This window comes from Anabrus simplex, chromosome 10 (genome assembly GCF_040414725.1).
Source record: "Anabrus simplex isolate iqAnaSimp1 chromosome 10, ASM4041472v1, whole genome shotgun sequence".
NCBI classification, from domain to species: domain Eukaryota; kingdom Metazoa; phylum Arthropoda; class Insecta; order Orthoptera; family Tettigoniidae; genus Anabrus; species Anabrus simplex.
The window spans coordinates 113,687,104-113,700,278 of record NC_090274.1 but is presented as its reverse complement, the minus strand read 5'-3'; the positions used below and the strand labels follow the sequence as shown (position 1 = coordinate 113,700,278).

At 39.4% G+C, this 13,175-nt stretch overlaps 1 protein-coding gene across 5 annotated transcripts in view; it reads right to left on the bottom strand.

Moving 5' to 3' along the window:
* Positions 1–13,175, bottom strand: part of stau (double-stranded RNA-binding protein Staufen) — a 252,712-nt gene that overhangs the window by 197,293 nt on the left and 42,244 nt on the right. The window lies entirely within an intron of this gene.

The following is a 13,175-nucleotide window of genomic DNA, read 5'->3' as shown; positions in this document are numbered from 1 at the left end:
GCAAATCAAAACACTTCCATGACCCAAATATAGACTGTGAGTGCAAACTATGTGGAAAAACGTGTGAACAGTACCACATTGAATTCTGTACAAGAAGAACAATGTCTATACGTGATTACGCAAATATGTAACCCATCAATGTAACCTATATTCTCTGTTATGGCTATTTGGCTGCATTAAATATATTAATTAATAATTCATGCTAGGAACACTTTTCGCAACGGGAAATGTTATACAGTATTAAATATTGTGTGTGTGACACAGTTGTTTGCTTAAAATAATAAAGGTTTATAAAATTCATATCGATCGATCATATTATCGATTCAATTCAGATTTCATTTCCATTCAGTTGGCAGTATTAACGGAACCCTTCTTACTTCTCCAACGAGTAAAAAAATCTATCACTAAAAAGTGCGCGGATAATACGTTCGACTTTTCTAGATAAAACAGAACTTCTGAATGTCACGAGAGTAATGACACTGTGCAAAGAATTCATAAAGCCTGCTAATTCCGTCGTTCACCCAAGGAGTGTGCCTGTGCGCCTACCCGTCACATGGTTGTTTACAAGATGGCCGATTATGACCAAGCATGCGCGGAAATGCACTTCTGCCACCCGAAGTGAACGAGTCGGCGTGGAGGGTGATGATGTCACTGCATGTGGCGAGAAGATAGCTAACGCACCGTCCTCACGCTCATACTTCGTATGGTGGGAATTTACCATAGTACATGCACTTCATCAAATTCTCATGGGCTTGAAATTGCTTGTGCTGTCTCTATTGCCATGCACACGGTCTACCGCAAAAGACAGTGGGTATGTGAAATAAATTTGCGGAGGGAAGAGAAGTGAGAGCATCACAATTTAGTAAGCTAAATGGAGATCCAGAAAGAATGCAAATGTACTTCAGGTTGAACAATGAAGAATTCAATTACTTGCATAATATCAAGGATGACATTTTTGGCCAAAATAAGCAATTTCGAGAAGCTAGTAATAATAATAATAATAATAATAATAATAATAATAACACAGCTATTAGTACCGTGTGCAAGCATTTTAATATGACGCCATCTGGCTCCTGGTTAGTCAATTTCGACGTGCTGTTCTACTCTAGGCCTACCAGATGGTAGGAAAAACCGAATTTCTCTTGGGCGTCTATGGCTGAGTTTTAATGAATTTTATTGGGTGAACACCAAATGTGTCACCAGACATCTATTACATGCCGACATCGTATATGGAGATCCGAATGGACTTTCTTCCGCCCTTCAAAAATCAGACTACCTCTGCCAGGTTTGAACCCGCTACCTTGAGATCCGGAGTCCGACAACCTACCACTTTTTAAAATTATTTTTTGAGCCACAGAGAGAGCTTTCGAGAAGCTATCCCCACCGAACAAAGTTAGCTGTATACTCAAGTGTATTATCATCATCATCATAGGTGGCTGTTTTCACCGGCTGCGTATTAAAATTATTTTATTACGGTATTTCATTTTAGTGGTCACCTGTGACCTTTAATTCCTTTCTATTTCGTCCCATACCTCGTGCTGCATATAGTGGTTTCTATGGTTAAATGAGCCTATATCACAGATATTCTCATGGATCCACACCAATTCAATAAATATTTTTCTATTCGCACCTCAAGTCGCGAGGTATGTACTTGAGCAGAAAATTGTGCACCGCGTGATGAGCGCCGTCACCAAATTCTAGGTCACAATGACGTCAGCCGAAGTGAACAGCCATCAGCCATGACACGAGCTGCAATGTGATTGATAAGTGATCACACTACATTTTGTACAGTGCGGAAAATGCATAGCACGTCTTTCTGGACAGGTTAGATTGCGACACGATACGAGTGAACTCACCGAACGTGACGATATTGTGTGGAGCGGCGAAATAAACGTATGTGGTATGGCACATTCCGTGACGTCGACAGCAAAACAAATACGACGAAGACGAGTACATACCATAGGAAGCGTGGGCAGTAGGCGGGATAATCTTGGCAGTGCCCTAGGGTCGAAGCTGTTACATCTTCACAATTCCATTACTGTAGCCTATTCAATGCTGTAGTAGAGAAACATAAATATCATTCCGTACATAATCATCATCCTAACCTACACCCAGATTATATAAACTGGATACCATATTCTTCCGAAAGACCCTCTAAACCACTTTTACCTATGATACAAACAACTTGATAGAGGCTGGGAAGCAAATTTTGCTAGAAAAGGCATTGTGAAAATCAACTTATATGCCAAATGATCAGTCATTTCGACTATAGTTCTACATTTCTACCCCAAAAAAGTTTGATACAAGCCGCTTAATTTTTATAGAACTAAGCTACAGTGTTTGGCTAGATCATGAAATCTGAGCTACAGTTTGTGGAGCAATACGAGAATATTAAGAGCACATAACATTATCCCAAACAAAACGAGACCCTTTCGTTTGGACGGACCTAGATTCAAAGCTAGATATACAGGAAGTACTGCAATCTGAGGAAAGAAGGATACAAAATAAGTTGTGATATATGTGAGGAGTGAAATTACTTAGTTTTTGGAAATCGATTCCCTGTTGTTCTCTAACACCTTATGATTAGTCACACAGTAAACATTGTCGCCATGTGCTCTCCTAGCCACGTGTACTGTTCCATGTTGTATATCTCAGGTAACTGTACGAAAACACAGTATTTTTGCACCTCTACTCGTTCCTTGTTCCCTAATAAATACGTCTAATAGCATTTCACAGTGCCTACAAGTGAATTCCAATGGTTGGCTTCTATACCGTAACCCTAGCTCAATATATTTACGTTCCTTTTTTTAAAATTGTTGTAATGACATGAATGCCAATGGAATTCTCCCAATTAATAGAAAGCAATCAATCAACATTTTCCCAAGTAAAGATTTCCAGCAGCAATATAAACAAGAGCACGCCACTCCTTCTTGCCAAATAAATGTTATTCCCCAGTGTCTTACCAATGAACCCCTATTATTTAAAGATCTTTCAATTCTCAGTTACTATTTTCTTAACTCTCCCGCTGTTTTTCTTTTCTTCGGACCTTGAGTTGGCTATTTTTAACAAATGTCCAAAAAAAGTAGATAGGTCTCAACCTCAATAATGTTGACAACATGCAATGTTTGTGATATTCTGATTCATCTATCTTCTATCTATGTATCTATCTGTATATATAAAGCAGAATGTCCGTCTGTTCCTTATAAAATCCATACTGTTCCACCAATCTAAACAAAATGTTGTACACTTACCTTTTAGAACCCTGCGGGTAACCTCATCTACAAGAAATTTTAACATCCCTCTTCCTTCTTTAAAATTATGTGTTGTTAAATCATCTAAGATACAAAAGAATGAAAAACACTGGCAATCTTTTGCCTATGTATTTAGTCATTCTCATCTTCATTAGTAGGGTTCGATGTTTAAAAACCATATTGAATAATGAGAAACTGTGAGTAAAAATGTGTTGCAGTATTGGTTTCTAGCATAATAAACCAAAGATTTTTTTCCAGAAGTAGTGCATTAAGGAAAAAAGTTATAATTCAGTACGCTGCAAATTTTTAGGATCTCTTTCAAGGACAAAGACTAAAATTGTAGTCTTAAAATCACATATTGGATCAGCTTAAAAGACAATTGAACAACGTATGACCACCACTGCGTGCATCATTGTCCGGACATGTTGAGATTTTCACTTTTCTTGGTTCTACGAAATGGATTTTATTAAAAAAGATTTTTTGGTTAAGATGGTGGATTGACTGAACAACTTATTGGGTCCGGCCTCTGGAGCTACCCGGCGCAGGTCTTTCTAGTCGGCGCCCATGGGCGACAAGCCTGTCTGGGTGTGGAATGACAGTAATGAAGTAGAGAGAGGATGAAACCCAGTGTAGCCACCTAGCCTGGTCCTGCTAAGTAACACCAAGGCTTTATGTCTCCATCCGTTGGACAAATCAGCATCAACAGTATTATATGCCCTCACTTCACATGAATGCTATGGAGAGGTTTGTAAGTGAACCCAAGCTTTTGGCACACAATCTAAATTGTATACCACCACCTCTCCTACTGCTCGCCAACATTTTGACACCAACTGTTTACCACTAATGGGACTCAAAGTGGCTAACCCTGGAGTCAGACCATAACGATTATGGCCACCAGGTGGGTTTTTGGTTAAGTGACAATAATAGGTAGAAGTTGCAATAAAGCAGCATGCTTAAGGAAATGAATTAATTGGCAAGTTAAATGCAACAATACACTTATTAATTTTCTTGACCAATTGGGTACAAAGGAATAAATCGGAAAAGCTACCATGATAAAATACAGTGTGCCAGGGAAGTTTCTCTGCAATGGCTCTCCACGTGCTGGTAACAAAACTTGCTTGTGATATGACAACCCACACACAGAATGTAATGTAATGTGAATGTAATGGTGTTTCTCTTACTGCACTGGAGTTGTCCAATGACCAAATCTGTGAATTTTGAGAGTTTACAGTGAAACCATGTTTTGTCCGTGAAGAGAGCCTTGTTTAAAACTTCAAATCCATGTTGATTTATGAACGTAAGAGCTAAAATTTCACACCGCTCATATCATTCACAGTACAGAGCAACCCTCTGTACGATCGGTCTGCTTTAACTCTTGAACCAGGGTAATTGTATAGGGATACCAGTACAACTGAAGTAGGTACAGCTTTTATTTGCTGTCAACCCTAGATTCCGGACTCTTATGATAAATTGTGTGTAGATTTTGTAGAACACCCCAAGATAGCATCCAAGATTTGATCAAGATTTTAGTCTGTTGGCCTAAGACTTCTTGGTACACTGTGAACTAACCAGTCGCACAAAACGAAAGCATCAATTCGCATGCATTATCGTGATTTGGATATCTGGAATTAGGAAAAGTCATATAAAAATTTTAGTCTCATACTTTTCAGAAACTAATTACTTAAACAGAAAAACAAAACATAAAAAGTGTCCATCAAAAATAATATCTTCAATGTTGTTGAGTCAACAGTCCATAGACTGGTTTGATGCAGCTCTCCATGCCACCCTATCCTGTGCTAACTTAATTTCTACCTAAGTATCGCATCCTATATCTGCTTGCCATATTCATACCTTGGTCTACCCCTACCTATCTTACCACCTACACTTCCTTTAAAAACAAACTGAACAAGTCCTGAGTATCTTAAGATGTGTCTATCATTCTCTCTCTTCTTCTCGTCAAATCTAGATGAATCAATCTCCTCTCACCAATTTGATTCAGAATTTCTTCATTTGTGATTCAATCCAACCATCTCACCTTCAGCATTCTTCTGCAACACCACATTTCAAAAGCTTCTATTCCAGAGGCGGCTCGTGGTTGTAAAGTATGGTGAAGAGCTATTACCCGTTCGGTTTTGAGCGACAGATTTAGGAACTTCTTTCTTTCTTTATCTGCTTACCCTTGACCAGTACCTCGCCCAGGTGGCCTCACCTGCTATGCTGAACAAGGGCCTTGGTGGCGGATGGGAAGATTGGAAGGGATAGACAAGGAAGAGGGAAGGAAGCGGCTGTGGCCTTAAGTTAGGTACATCCCGGCATTTGCCTGGAGGAGAAGTGGGAAACCACGGAAAACCACTTCCAGGATGGCTGAGGTGGGAATCGAGCCCACCTCTACTCAGTTGATCTCCCGAGGCTGAGTGGACCCCGTTCCAGCCCTCGTACCACTTTTCAAATTTCGTGGTAGACCCGGGAATCGAACCTGGGCCTCCGGGGTGGCAGCTAATCACACTAACCACTACATCACAGAGGAGGACAAGATTTAAGAACTACGTGTTGTTTTTGGTTGTTTTGTACTCGTACCTGTGACTGGCAGAGGGTCCAGCACGTGACCACGATTTATTGAATTTAATGTTTCGTCATGACCACGAAAAGCTACTTCTTGCTTACTTAAATAGAGCACTGCATCAATTACCAACTGAAGGTAAAGCCTATTTAAATGTACATTTTCACTGAACTGTACAATTACAATATACAGTCTTACATTTTCCTTCAGGACATCAGAGATCGTATTTTGGTTTGTTTCCAATGTGTTGAAATCTAGCTGCCATATTTTATGTTCTGCAGAGTCTGAGTGCTTATGTAAAGAACGTGTTATGTTCAAAAGGGCTGAAAATCCTTCTTTATTCCAAATGTTATTTTTATTGATAAAAGGCAAGCAGGCCCAACAAAACAACTTCTGTAGAGCTGGAGAGGAGCACAACCATGGAAATTCCTTAAACCACGATCGTTTGAAACTAAGATTGTAAGATTTACTGGAATGTTTCACTTCTTTTGTAGCACAAATTTGCAGTGATTCAGTAGGGCGATCAAAACGTAGAATTTCATTCTGATCTTCGTTTCTCCAATGTGAAAATGGTGTTTATAATAAAATGCACACTATGTCATAAATAGGATACATATTTAAATAAAACAGCACAACACTACGAATGAACCACAATGTGTAAGTACTCGTACTTCACACAGGATGACGCAAGGAAGACGAAACATTCCGCTCTTCCGACAACTTCACTAGCACATTCCGCTATGTGGAAAGTAATCAAGAAATTAGTAAAATAACCACCTAATTGATACTTTATTATTGTCTCAGGCAAAACTGAATATAAATTAGCACTTACAGGACATGTTTCGACCACTTAGTGGTCCTCTTCAGCTGTATAAAGAAAGAATTGACAAGAAAAAACATTAGGACTAAGTGGTCGAAACATGTCCTGTAAGTGCTAATTTAGATTCATACAATTTTGCCTGAGGCAATAATAAAGTATCGATTAGGTGGTTATTTTACTAACTTCTTGATTATATTCATCGATACGGTCATGAAATGGACAACTTGTAATGTGGAAAGTACGCGAGTGACGTCACGGTTGTCATGGCAACCGCCAAGGCCAAGCGCTAGGAGGGAGCACTTGGGAGGTAGAGGCAGCTGCGGAATCTCTCGTCTTCGCTCAGTCTCGCGCCGTACTGTGGCCGACAGCCGGCGCTTTGGAGAGTTCCCCTGGTTCTCGTCAGGTGATGAGGTGCTCCAAACGCCGTGCAATAAAACATTTTCTTTCCGTAAAACCAACAAATGTCGTAAGAAAAATAAATTCATTAGTAATTCAGTAATTCATTATGGTAAAAATAAGTGGTGAAGTGGCACTTCACCTACTTCACCTGAAAAGCCGCCCCTATTCTATTCTTTCTGAGGTAGTTATTGTCCATGTTTCACTTCCTTACAATGCCACCCTCCAGATGAAAGCCTTCAGAAACATCTTCCTAATTCCCATATCAATTAAATATAGTTCCGGAGTTTCAAGTCCGCCAATCGGATCTCGGGAAGGGGGCAGGGTTGAGAGAAGCCTCGAATCAAAGATGTTCGCTTCGCAGAGAGATATTATGTGGAACCTGGAATGTGAGGGGTTTACTACAGACTGGCAAACTATCAACTGTTGAGAGAGAAATGACACAACATGGCATGAAGATCTTGGGACTGTGTGAAACACACTGGAAAGGTGCGGGGTATTTCACCACTACCAATGGTAACACAGTATATTTCTATGGATATAATCATCAAAGTCGGAATGGTGTAGCGGTCGTCGTTCCACAGAAGTTACGCGGTGCAGTCATTGGATACTCTCCAGTTAATGATAGAATTTTTTTCATCAAGATAAATTAAACCCCTTAAAAATTAAATATTGTACAGGTGTATGCACGAACATCTGCTGCCCCTGAAAATGAGATAGGCGAATTCTACAGTCAATTAGAATGCTTTATTGATAACATTCCTCAAAGAGAAGTTCTCATCATTCAAGGTGACTTCAATGCTAAGATTGGTGACACGTCATCTGATAACCACCTTAAGTGTACATGTTGGTCCATATGGGCTTGGGACTAGAAATGACAGAGGAGAGCGTCTTCTGCAATTCTGTATAGATAAGGAAATGGTAGTTACCAATACACTCTTTCAACATCACCCTCGCTGCCGATATACGTGGGTATCCCCTGGAGACAGGGTACGAAATCAAATTGATTTTATCCTGATCAGAAGTCGTTGGAAGACATCTGTTTTAAACAGCAGAAGTTACCCTGGTGCTGAATGTGGTTCAGACCATATCCTCATCATCATGAGAATGCGACTGAAACTTGAAACCACAACAAAGGTACGGGAAATTAAACTGGATGATAGAGCTCTATATAGCTTCAGTGAGGCTATTCGTCCCAAACTACAGTCATTAGGAAGAAATCCCACTGACACTGCAGATTCGGTATGGAACAACTTGAAAACTGCTGTGAGTAGTGCAAGCAAGGAAATACATGGGCACAATTCATCTCCTAGGAAGCCATGGTTAAGTGCCGAAACTTTGAGGCTAATAGGGGAAAGAAAACAGCTAAAAAGAAACAATTATGAAACTGATGAATATTTACAAATGCACATCACTATCTTGGAAAATTCAAAAGCAGTGCAGACTCATGAAATCTGTGAAGAGACTGAACTGCATATGCAGCACTGTCAACCTCGTGATCTCTTTATGAAGGTAAAGAAAGTTACCCGCGACTTCAAGCCCCTTTCATGGGTTGTGGAAGATGAAGATGGTACCCTCATTGGAGAGAAACAACTCGTCATTGAAAGGTGGAAAAGATGCTGTGAAAATATATTCGCAGATGTGACTACCAGGAATGTTTGCAATAAGTACACTCCTAATCAATCTAACTTTGAACCAGAGCCTTCAATAATGAGGAAAGAAGAAGAAGATTATTTGATTATTGTTTGCATGAAGGAGCTATACCAAATGAATGGAGAGTTGCTATAGTAGCCCCTGTGTATAAAGGAAAGGGTGATAGACATAGACATGAAGGTGAAAATTACAGGCCAGTCAGTTTGACATGAACTGCATGCAAGCTTTGGGAAATCATTCTTTCTGATTATATTAGACATGTTTAATAACTGGTTTGATAGAAGGCAATTTGGGTTCAGGAAAGGTTATACCACTGAAGCTCAACTTGTAGGATTCCAGCAAGATATAGCAGATATCCTGGACTCAGCAGGTCAATTGGACTGTTATCGTGATTGACCTATCTAAGGCATTTGATAGGGTAGATCATGGGAGACTGCTGGCCAAAATGAGTGCAATTGAACTTGACAAAAGAGTGACTGAATGGGTTTCTATGTTTCTAGAAAATGGAACTCAGAGAATTAGAGCAGGTGAAGCTTTATCTGTCCCTGTAATAATTAAGAGGGTAATTCCTCAAGGACCTTTATTTTTTCTTATATATATACATATATATCAATGATTTATGTGTAAAGAAGTGAAATCAGAGATAAAGCTTTTTGCAGATGATTTTATTCTGTACAGAGTAATAAATAAGTTACAAGATTGCGAGCAACTGCAAAATGACCTCGATAATGTTGTGAGATGGACAGTAGGTAATGGTATGATGATAAACAGGGTTAAAAGTCAGGTTGTGAGTTTCACAAATAGGAAAAGTTCTCTCAGTTTTAATTACTGCATTGATGGCATGAAAGTTCCCTTTGGGGATCATTGTAAGTACCTAGGTCTTAATATAATGAAAGATCTTCATTGGGGTAATCATATAAATATGCTTGTAAATAAAGGGTACAGATATCTGCACATGATTATGAGGGTATTTAGGGGTTATAGTTAAGGATGTAAAGGAGAGGGCATATAAGTCTCTGGGAAGACCACAACATTTTTTTTGCAAGTTATTTTACGCCGCACCAACACAGTTAGGTCTTATGGCGACGATGGAAAAGGAAAGGGTTAGAAGTGGGAAGCAGCCGTGGCCTTATTTAAGGTACAGTCCCAGCAATTGCCTGGTGTGAAAATGGGAAACCACGGAAAACCATCTTCAGGGCTGCCGACAGTGGGGTTCAAACCCACCGTCTCCCGGATGCGAGCTCACAGCTGCGCGCTCCTAACCGCACGGCAGGTGCATGTTTATCAAGGAGACCAAGTATAATTGAACTAAAAGTTTCAACTTTCTTCTCGATATCGTTTATATTTTTTACGTTATCCCAAGGACTATTCAAGGCATCAACTCTCAGATTTAAATTTAATTTCGTGTGGCTATTTCTAGCCGAGTGCAGCCGTTGTAAGGCAGACCCTCCGATGAGGGTGGGCGGCATCTGCCATGTGTAGGTAACTGCGTGTTATTGTGGTGGAGGATGGTGTTATATGTGGTGTGTGAGTTGCAGGAATGTTGGGGACAACACAAACACCCAGCCCCCGGGCCATTGGAATTAACCAATGAAGATTAAATTCCCCGACCCGGCCGGGAATCGAACCCGGGACCCTCTGAACCGAAGGCCAGTACGCTGACCATTCAGCCAACGAGTCGGACAACTCTCAGATGATCTTAAGTTTATATGTTTAACGTCCCTGAATGTGATCTACCTCGACTTATACTTGGGTACTTTGAGCGAGTAAGACAAGTATGTTAATTAACTCAACCATAATAGGTTAATATGGTTGTTTGATCCTGTATTGACTTGTCTGCATCTATTACAGAACTATTTAAAATAGTTTTACTTGAGTCCGCCTTGTCAATTCACTGATGATCTTGCACTACTTGCTAATGATATGGAAGAAGCTAAATTGCAAATAGAAGAACTTGATAACATAGCAAGAAAAGTTGGATAGAAAAATATTTATTTTACCATACATGTTTCGGGAAAATCATCCATTCCCTTCATCACTGATGTCAGTTCAAAAAATAAAACAATATAACACTATCTTTTGTTTTTTTACAATTTAAAGACGTATTGTGTCATAATTCACCATATCAATGAATAAAGAAACTAATGAAATATTACAAAAATGATCATTATATAAAATTTTGTTGAAATGAATGAGAATACATATATAAATTTAAGATCTTCAAGTTTTTGTTCTTTTTTCTTCTTTTTGTTGCTTAAATCAGACGTCATCACGTAGTTGCTTTAGGGAGCCGATGTTACTGGCCCCGCTCAGGACGGCTTTCTGTCAAGTGACAAGAGAGCAGCAGACAGGCGGGTTGCATAACGTGGTCGTATTGTACTTGCCGCTTGGAAATGTTACCATATGAACAACAGCTTTTATAATAATAATAATTTGGAGCATGGATCATGTGAGATGAGTATAACAAGATAAGAAAATTATTCATTGACAAAGGAAATAAACAACAGTGTGTAATATTTCCTGAATAAATATATTTTCATGATTAACTGAAGCTTTTGGACATGTACATTTACCGAAAGAGAATATAATTTAAGTGATTTGTACATATTCTTTGCACTCTCATTAACATACATTTCAATATTTTTATGGCATTTATGACTATGACAACAAATTAAACACGCAAACTAAAACATATCACTGGTGTACTCCTCCTTCACGGGACCTTTGGGCTCGTTTAGATAGTATTGTATCAATGTTTGGTACTATAGTTTGCGTACTAGCAAATTGCAAAACACATTTCAAGTTTTCATAAGCATGTGCTTTCTAATTTACTCATCCTGAAAATCTCCTTCCCTTATTACTCTGCAATCCTTTTAGCGCAATAGTGCTGCTGCGAGGCATTTCGAAAAAGACTGGAACCTGATCAGCATTACAGATTTGAGCAATTAAGAACGGAATTTTCTGGCATAAACATAGGACAAATTAGTGAAAATTCACAATCTTGTCCATGTAATCAGCAGGCAACCTTTGACGTAATGCTGCTTTCCTTCGCACCAACAGATTGTTTCGTCACATAAACCTCGTAACCCACTCACGACTCGCCTTAAACTATTATGAGAATGTTGTGTTTATGCGCTACCTCCTGTGCCTTCATTTGTAACATGTCACATGATAAAATACACCCACTGTTACAACACCTGCCAACTTTTAGAAATAAAAAATAGGAAGATTGTTAATTCTTGGATTTCATCACATATACTGCATCACAGTCTAGGTCAGTGGTTCCCAACCTTTTGTGGCCCATCTCCCCCTTCTGGAGGTTGACTAACACCTATCGCCCCTTTTCATTTTCATTGTATGCCTAATTTTAATTTGAAGTAAAGTGTAAATAATAAAGCAGTTTATTATTTTAAACAATTTTATTAGCGTATATATGGAATTAAAGGCAGATTATTAAAAGCAATCAAAGGCATTTATGTAGACAATTGGGCTTCAGTGAGAATTGATGGCAGAATGAGTTCTTGGTTCAGGGTACTTACAGGGTTTAAACAAGGCTGTAATCTTTCACCTTTGCTGTTTGTAGTTTACATGGATCATCTGCTGAAAGGTATAAAATGGCAGGGAGGGATTCAATTAGGTGGAAATGTAGTAAGCAGTCTGGCCTATGCTGACGACTTCGTCTTAATGGCAGATTGTGCCGAAAGCCTACAGTCTAATATCGTGGAACTTGAAAATAGGTGCAATGAGGATGGTATGAAAATTAGCCTCTCGAAGACTAAATTGATGTCAGTAGGTAAGAAATTCAACAGAATTGAATGTCAGATTGGTGATACAAAGCTAGAACAGGTCGATAATTTCAAGTATGTAGGTTGTGTGTTCTCCCAGGATGGTAATATAGTAAGTGAGATTGAATCAAGGTGCCGTAAAGCTAATGCAGTGAGCTCGCAGCTGTGATCGACTGTATTCTGTAAGAAGGAAGTCAGCTCCCAGACGAAACTATCTTTACATCGGTCTGTTTTCAGACCAACTTTGCTTTACGGGAGCGAAAGCTGGGTGGACTCAGGATATCTTATTCATAAGTTAGAAGTAACAGACATGAAAGTAGCAAGAATGATTGCTGGTACAAACAGGTGGGAACAATGGCAGGAGGGTACTCGGAATGAGGAGATAAAGGCTCATTTAGGAATGAACTCGATGGATGAAGCTGTACGCATAAACCGGCTTCGGTGGTGGGGTCATGTGAGGCGAATGGAGGAGGATAGGTTACCTAGGAGAATAATGGACTCTGCTATGGAGGGTAAGAGAAGTAGAGGTAGACCAAGACGACGATGGTTAGGCTCGGTTTCTAACGATTTAAAGATAAGAGGTATAGAACTAAATGAGGCCACAACACTAGTTGCAAATCGAGGATTGTGGCGACGTTTAGTAAATTCACAGAGGCTTGCAGACTGAACGCTGAAAGGCATAACAGTCTATAATGTAATGTAATATAAAA